General features: G+C 42.0%; 1 long non-coding RNA gene across 1 annotated transcript; it reads right to left on the bottom strand.

The window, feature by feature from the left end:
- Window positions 1-299: 299 nt before the first annotated feature.
- On the bottom strand, window positions 300-3265 carry LOC120437374. Its single transcript, XR_005611066.1, has 3 exons — window positions 3029-3265; window positions 477-661; window positions 300-402 (listed from the first exon to the last, which is right to left on the bottom strand). It is a non-coding gene; the product is annotated as an uncharacterized LOC120437374 (long non-coding RNA).
- Window positions 3266-9277: the final 6012 nt, after the last annotated feature.

The following is a 9277-nucleotide window of genomic DNA, read 5'->3' as shown; positions in this document are numbered from 1 at the left end:
TAAAGAGTTATAACAGGAGTAATTTTGTGACACTTATGTTTTAGTGTCAAGTTTCCTCCTTATCAGATATAAAACAACTGCTTAACCTTGACAGTGCTGGAGGGTTTGTTGGAACACTTCAGTGTTCATCTTTGGATGGCAGTTAAACGAAGCTTGAACCTGTCACAGTGGGAATGGGATGGACTCAAGTGCATATGCAAAATTGGAGGCTTGAGGTGCGGTGCAAAACAAAACTTTATTCACAACGCTGTGTTAGCAACTGAAAACTCAGACGATTATTTAGAATAAACATAAACTTGACGTCTGAGGCAGAGGCGGCTATAACGATTACTAAAGTAAGAAAAGTCACTGTGACAACTGGGTGCAGAGACTGGGGGCGGGAAGCTATGGCTGGCCAGGGCACTGAAACAGAGGAGAGGACAATCAGCAGGGTTCAAAAGGGAGTTGTGAGTAAATCCAAGAGTAACATGCCTTACATGTTTGCAGGTGGAGGTTGTTTGGAGGGGAATGGCGTGAGGCGGGTATCCAGGTGAGTACTGCGTGTGATACAGGGAGGCAGGCAGGAGACACTGGCAGTTTGGAAGGGAAGTCTCCCTCAGGTGCGAACCAGGATCCAGGCGGTTAGATTCATGAGGCTTGGCAGGTGGGCTCCGGATGCCAACTGGAAGACAGAGGAATGGGGTCAGCAACACACACACTATGATACACCAAGAAAGGACGTGAGGGCGAGAACTGACTAAGGTTATCAGATAATCTGGCGAGGACTAGTTGTGTGCACTAGTACTAAATACTGCCGGCGTGATTGCCATCAGGTGAGGAACAACAAAGACCATATATGTGAGGAGAACCCACCCAGAGGAGGGGAGCCGATGCAGTGGAAAAGTACTCAAACCTTCCCAGGCCATGACAGAACCACACACACACTGATGTGTGGTTCTAAATGTATAATCAATATTTCAAGTTAATACCTATACTATCATCTGTGTTTAGGTCACTTCTGTTACCAGATACCAATCTATGTTATTTTAGGTACTAGTGGTCACTGTTGGTGTTACAACAAATAAAATCCACTGCAGCACTGACTGTGACCAGTGATGTAAGTGGTTTACTGATGTGTAATCCCATCAGTAAACCACTGATGCGTTTACATTAGAAAAATGTAGTAATACAACACACTACTGTAGTGAATTCAGTAATAATATAAACATTTTTGTTGCTGCTTGCATTTGCACAATGGATGTATTAAATATATATCAGATGTGTTTTTCTTCCTGTTACAATCAGCTGATGTCAGTTTGTTTGCAGGTGTTGTGGAAGTTTTCCACTTAAATAAAGCCTGCAGATGAGCGGTGAGCGGTAGCCAACATTCTTTAATCAAAACACACAAAGAACAGACAACCAAGCTTGATGGAGACCCTACATGACCACGGGCAGGTCAGCAGAGTCTCAGTGAGCCTAGCATGGCTCTCAGCAGGAACAAAAGGCAGTACACAGCTGTTTCACACCTTAAGGTTCACACTCCCTTGCTACCTCCCAGAGTCCTTGAAGAGACAAAAGATTCCTTCCTGTGGAGTGGTCTGCTTCCCCCAACTTCCTAAATAGACCCCCACCATTTGTCTTACAGTATGGGTGTGAGACATGTTAAAATCCAGTGGCACCAAGGCATTATACAATAAAATAATGTGATTAATACATAAGTAAAAGAAATTCCTATACACAGGAGAAGGAAAATGGTGGTGAGGTCTACAACTTTTGGTGAGTGCAGATAATACTGAGAGGCTGAGAGTGTGGTGGCAAAGTGTTATCTGCACAAATCACCAGTGTTGGGCAAGATACTTTGAAAAAGTAATTCAATTATAGTTACTAGTTACTTCTTCAAAAAAGTAACTGAGTTAGTAACTGAGTTACAGTATTCTAAAAGTAATTAATTACTTGAAAAGTAACTATTATGTTACTTTAAAAAAAAAAAACATTTAACCCTCTGGGGTCCAGGGTATAATTGGCCATTTTTACTACTTTTGATTTCCCTCCACATTTTACCTTTAAAAACTATTTACTTTGCCTTGTTCGGCATCATTGTTTTCAGCACAACCTCACGTGTCTGAATTTACAGTTATGTTATCATTTTGACATACTGTATTAACACAATTGATCTAAAATCAGACAAAAAACATAAAATCAGAGTAGAAAAAGTTATATTTTTACTGTAACAACCATAAACATGTTTAATGAATCATATTTCATAACTTCAAATGCAAATATAAACTGTCAATTTTAAAATCCTATGCACAAGTTTTGCAAACAACAACAAAGTTATTTGCAGCCATTTAGCTTTTACCCTTTTTAAAATAACCATTTCAAACTATTTACAGAACAATCAGCTGTTCTTCAATAAGATGCCACACAAATTATTTGTGCCACTCCAAAAAAATCATTTCTGTCCACTATAAAGGAGAACATCACAGCCTGATACCTGCAGGTCTGACAGCAGCAGGTGTATCACTGCTGTTTCTACCTGGAGACAGCAGTCGCCTCATTGTTCTGACACACAACACAAAACTATCCACAACACTACACACTAACTACACAAGACAACGCATTAACTACACACTCCAAACACGCTAAACGTCACAAATCTCACATCTCAAAACTCGCTCTCTCTCTCTCTCTCTCGCCGTCACTCCTAAAACTTCCCCTGTTTTGTTTTGTTTTTTTGCTCATAAGCAGAGAGTGCTTGCTAGCGCTAACTCAATAAAACCCACAGAACCACACAACAGGAACGACATGTGAGAGCAAAGTTTACTCGTGCTGCAGAGGAAGCAGATCACTGCTGCAGAAGTGACAGCATGGTGCCACACTTATAGATGACATGAACAAAATGCAAAGTTACAGAGGACATTTAAAGTAATGCATTACATTTATATTCAAATTACTTGTAGTTATACTATATACAGACAGACTTATACAACCACCGAGAGTGTATATTATAATGAGAAGACACTACACAATATAAACAAATAAATATTACAAGTCAAATTCCTCATGTCTGATGGGCTGTGTGGACCAGTTAGAGACCAGCAGCTGGACGTCAGTGGTTGGACTGGTGGACTACTTCAGTGAAGAGGAGACGACGTCTGGCTCTGGTTTAAAGTCTGAACACAAACACACACAGTTCAACATGAGAAGAATAAGCAGCTGTGAAACTCTGTCATGTTTATGTGAAGTAAACTGACAGAATGAGGAGAGGATTTAAAGCACATTGGTATTAAATTTACATTTGATGTTGAGTGTTCAGACAGTGAGGGAGACATTGTTACTGAAGGATCAAACTGGTTACAGGAGAAACAAACTCAAGATAAAACTTCATTTATGTGAGTTCAATTTAAATTAAGCTGAAACTTTTGGGGAATTTGAAGAAGTTTCAGTATTAATTATTATGAAAATATTTTTGTTTTTTTTGTTTTGTTTTTTGTACACAGTAAACATGAAGCCTTATTGCCAAAATCTTTAAATCAGTAAAACATTACTGTAGTAACAGTTATAATTCAGAATATAACATGACATTTAAGGAATCATCTTGTTGCCCTTCGCATGAGGGTGGCACGGATGCCCCTCCGGTGGTCCTCTTTGGGCTCTCGCACTCTGGGGCCTCTGGATGTCTGGGGCCTGGATCTCCTCCATGCCTGCTTCATGCCCTGGGGGACGGGGCTATGGCCCTCTACACCCTCTAGCAGACCATTACATGGGGAAACCATTTGAATACAAGCGCGCGTAGACTTAAACTACACCTTTCTTAGCTGCTACTTCAAAGCACATTGTGCGCTGTCTGTCCTGCGTGCTGCACAACAACATTCAATATTTAGTATTTACTGCTTTTTACACTTAGCTAGATTAATGTGATGGTGTTGTGTTTAGTATGTTGCTTTGTTTTGTTTTTTTTGCTTGTTTTCTATTCTTTCTCTCTCAACAGGTGATCCAGGAGATTTTTTTCCCCCTTTCTCGCTGTCCCTCTTCCCTTCTTGTTATGCCTTTTGGTCAAAAGTCAGTAGTTAGTGCATAATCTGATCAAGTTACGTAACTAAGGTGATAAATAAGTTCAAAAGTTAAGAAATATTATAAGTAATTCATGCTATAAACAGTTAAAATGTGTGGGTCTGAAATTTGCTCAGAGTGAGACATCGTTATCACAAGCGATCTTTGTATTGTATGTGCGGAAATGGGAGCGAGGGAGTGCTCTGATCTTTTGCCTATCTTTGACGTGTTTTCTCCGTTAATGTTGAGAAAAGTGCTTCGGCAGTATCAAAACTGTGAATAAGCTCATGTACACGCTTGTACCTTGGGAAACATTCGTCTTTGTGAGTATTAATGTGTTCAGAAATAACTTTTATATGTGTTTACATGGAGTGAACTGTGATGCTAATGTAACGCACGTGTTAAGCTAGGCTAATCTTTATGTTTCTCATTAAGATGTGTATTAGCTAGCAATTTATTTTCACCTTTTGTATATTTCCGTTACAAATAAGAAATAGAAAGGAGAAGCCTTGAGAGAGGAAAGGCTTTAAAAGATCTTCATTAAAAGCAAGAAAAGCAAGCCTTGTGTGGAAGATCTCGTCTGTTTTGTTCGCTGGCTGTCTAGCTTCACATGGTCACGTGTCGTGAGGGCAGCACAGTAAAAAGACGCCTACTCAGCGGGTTAAAGCATACAGAGCTACTTTAAGCAACATGAGTCTACGCCAGGGGTCGGCAACCCTAGGCACGCGTGCCACCGTTGGCACGCGAAGGGTTAACTGATGGCACGCACGACCATAGCTGGACTGGCCATCGGGCATACCGGGCATTTGCTCGGTGGCCCGATGATTTTTTTTTTATTGATTTTTTTTGGTGGTGGATTGGCCAGACGCTGGTCGGTGTGTAAAAATAACTCAGTTGTTTGGTGTTGGCCATGGCGTAGCTTCCACAGATTCAGTAAAATTAACAAGTGGTGGAGACCAGCAGGTGGATGAGGGAAGGGGAGGCAGGAGGAGAGACCAGAGGAAGCCGCCGGTCGGAGCGTCAGGTGAACTAAACTTCAGGTAAGAAGTTATGACCTGCAGTCTATCTGGGTCAGATATAAACCAAGTTTAGGTGGAGTTTATTTTCGTTGTGCTGACTTTTTACAGTCAGTTACAATAACTCGTACTGCGTACTAGCTAGCATGACGGAATTTATATACTGCTGGGCGGGTGCTATGATTTTATTGATAGTGAACTTTATTTTATTCATAAGGTTAGTTAGTAGAGTTGCCAACCGTTCTGTACAAACGGAATCGTCCCAATGATCAGCTGATCAGCTTTTCTCTCTTGTTTGTTTATCGCTCACTTTGCGCCAGAAAGAGGAAACCACCGGATGTCGCACTAAACAACAGCAGCACGTTTAAGCTTGGTCAGCTGTTGTTAGAATTTATTTAATATTAATTTCTAGTATCAGCTGATGTTTGCTGGAGCCACAGCTGTGAAAGCTGCTGGTCATGATATCGGTTTGTATATCTGGTGAGAGGGAAACATGAAGATGAAACCAGGAGATGTCCTTACTGAATCATCAGAGCTGAACAGGTGATGGAGAAACAGGTTTACCTTTTAGGTGACATGAATGGGTTGAAGGGAAGTTATGATCTGTTTCTGAGAGACAAATAACACCAGGATCCTTTTCTACGTAGCTGACAGCTGGTAACTGTGCAGGGGCGGATCTAGCAAAGTTTTGCCAGGGGGCAGGTAGGGCATTAACAGGAAAGGGGGCACAAAGAAATACTTTCTTATTCTCATTTAAAATGTCTGGCTGTTATTAAATAATTATCTGAAGCTTACAACCAAAGTTTTTATCTGACGTAAAATGAATAGAAATCATACATTTACCAACAAGACAGTGTACATCACTGTAACAACAGCATTTGTTTTCATTCAAAGGCTTTATGGCTTTAATATCTGGGGTGCCGGTCTTTAGTCAAATTGCATCCATAGACTCGAGACACAATGCATTTTTGGGACTTTCAGGTGTATGGACCAATGTTTTATTTCCTGATCAAACCAGAAATCTTTAATGAGCAGCTAGATTTCTCTCGCATTAACTGGCTGAGTTAATGCCAGTTAATGCGACATCGAAGCAGCTGGAATCCACAGCTGTGCGTGTTCATGGAGCTTGCATTTTCACTTGCTGGACATCACTACCTGACAAGTTTAACTGTCTTCAGAACATTGCAGAGGCCTTATTGACAGTATTTGGCTCTACATATCTGTGTGAGCAGATTTTCTCTCACATGAGTGTCCTCAGGTAGCCATCTGAATGTTGGACACTCGGAGACCTGTGTCTCTGAGTGGGAGACCAGAGATCACATTAACATGTGTGTCTCTGTATTAACAAACATATCATATTGGCCCAGTTTATTTTTCTTATCACTGTTGTGAGGAGACCATAAATAGCATTTGTGTTTTCTGTTGTACAGTTCATTTACTGTTATGGAGTTCTTGTTATGAATAAAAAGTGTCTTTTTTTTGTTTCAAAATAGCTGATAACTATTCGCTGATAGCTGCCAACATTTGCAAATATAATTCTATAAAGTGGTTCTATATAATGTGTAACTGTTCATATAGAGCGTTATTAAATTTATTGCTAATGCAATCATATGGCACACTGACTTCTGAGGAAATTTTAAATGGCACTCGCCATCAGAAAGGTTGCCTACCCCTGGTCTACGCTCAGGAAGAAATTATCTAAAAGACTACGCTGCTGAAGAGCTAGACGAAGCAACCGGTGGTGAACAGCAACCAGACGTCGCCACTCAACCAGCTACAATGCAGCAACGGTCTCAGCCATTCGACACCAAGTCGCAGCAATCCAGAACATCGACAAGGCGGTCTCAACAGACATCCTCATCAACAGCTTCTGCAGCTGCAAGGGCCTACGCCAAAGCTCAAGCAGCACAAGCTCAACTGGCCTTCGCTGAAAAGGAAGCCAATGCAATGAAACAGAGAGCTGAACTGGATGCTCATCTACATGTCCTCCAGTGCCAAAAAGCAATAGCCGCAGCTGAAGCAGAGGCCTCAGCCTATGAAGAAGCAGAGATTCAGAGCGGGGAGCTCTATGGAGAACTTTGTGAGGAAGTTGAGCCCATCAGTGCAGTGCACCGCACTAACGAATATGTTCAACAACAATGTGAGTTACTCTACCCAGACACTCAGCACGACCCAGCACAGCTTCCTAAAGGGAATGACAATGAAGTAGATGTACAAGACAGTACACAAATAACTAATCCGTTTATAACCAACTCTCAGACAAAATCACCACCTGTAAACAGAGAAAGGAAACAGGTGCAAACAGTGAAACACATGTGTAGTCGACACGTACTGGTCCAACTCCACAAAGCACACCCCAACCTTAACAACTGCATACCTGAATCAAGTGAAACGCAACAGTTTGCAAAATACCTAATTCGCAAAGAACTAGTCAGCACAGGTCTTTTGCAATTTGACGACAAACCTGAAAACTATTGGGCATGGAAAACCTCATTCATCAGCGCAACCAAAGACCTAAATTTGTCTCCAAGAGAGGAATTAGACTTGCTAACGAAATGGTTGGGTCCAACATCATCCGAACAGGCTAAGCGGATTCGTGCTGTACACACCCTCAATCCTGCTGCAGGTGCGAAGATGGTCTGGCAACGCCTTGAAGAGTGCTACGGCTCACCTGAGGCTATTGAGGACGCACTCTTAAAAAAGGTAGAGGACTTTCCTAAACTAACAAATAAAGACAATGTTAAGCTGCAAGAACTTAGTGACATCTTATTGGAGCTACAGTGTGCTAAACAAGATGGCACACTCCCAGGACTTGCTTACCTGGACACAGCTAGAGGAGTCAGGCAAATAGTGGATAAACTTCCCTTCAACCTACAGGAAAGGTGGACTACTGTAGGAACAGAGTACAAGGAGACTCATAGTGTGTCATTTCCTCCTTTCTCGGTTTTCACACAATTTGTCCAACGGCAAGCGAAAATGAGGAATGACCCAAGCTTTGCTATGTCCAAGGCCAACACCCATGTCCCTTCTCCCACAGAAAAACTGAGGTCATATAGTCGCAAACCTACTGTGTCAGCACACAAAATGGACATTATGGCAGAGCCCGACCAGAATAATCTCAGTCCAAAGAACATGGAGGAACCAGATCGCCAGTGCCCAATCCACAAAAAACCACATCCACTCAAAAAGTGTAAACTTTTTAGGGACAAACCCATTGAAGAAAGACAAGCCTATCTCAAAGAGCATCACATCTGCTACAGATGCTGTGGGTCTGTCCAACACATTGCAAAAAACTGTAAAGCAGTGGTTAAGTGTATCGAGTGTGACAGCCTTAAACACTTATCTGCAATGCATCCTGGTCCTACTCCTGCCCCTAAGAGTACTACACCAGGAAACAACGACAATGAAGAGCAAACTGAGAGCTCACCTTCAGTCGAGTCGAAGTGCACAGAGGTATGTGGCCAAAGTGATAGCCCACGTTCATGTTCTAAGATCAGTTTAGTCAAAGTGTATCCCATGAGGCCAAAAAGAGAGCTATAAAAATGTATGCAGTAATAGATGATCAGTCCAACAGGTCACTGGTTAAGTCAGAGTTTTCAGCCTTTTCAAAATCAATGCCAGACCCACTCCATACACCTTAAAGACTTGCTCTGGCAGAGAACAAACCTCAGGTAGGAGAGCTGTGAACTTCTTCCTCGAGTCCTTGGATGGAGAAGTCAACATCCAGCTACCCCCTTTAATTGAATGTGACTCTGTCTCAGATAATAGATCTGAAATACCCTCTCCAGAGATTGCCCAGCATCACCCACATCTTCTTCCAGTCGCAGATAACATCCCACCTGTTGACCACCACGCCCCAATCCTTTTACTCCTAGGAAGGGACGTCATCAGGGTCCATAAGGTACGTGAGCAAATCAACGGACCCAACAATGCACCATACGCCCAAAGGCTAGACCTGGGTTGGGTTATTGTGGGGGAGGTGTGTCTAGGAAAAGCGCACAGTCAGTCAGAGGTCAATGTCTACAAAACACACACCTTAGATAATGGACGTGCATCCTATTTTGAGCCTTGCCCAAACACAATTCATGTTAAAGAGAATTATGGGGTCACTATGAATGCAACCTGCGTCACAGACGATTTGGGACACTCTGTGTTCGTTAGATCTGAGGGTGATAACAAACAAGCCATGTCTATCGACGACAAAGCATTCCTGACAATAATGGACAATG

Source organism: Oreochromis aureus, linkage group 3 (assembly GCF_013358895.1).
Source record: "Oreochromis aureus strain Israel breed Guangdong linkage group 3, ZZ_aureus, whole genome shotgun sequence".
Taxonomy (NCBI): domain Eukaryota; kingdom Metazoa; phylum Chordata; class Actinopteri; order Cichliformes; family Cichlidae; genus Oreochromis; species Oreochromis aureus.
This window is presented reverse-complemented; position numbering and strand designations above follow the sequence as displayed.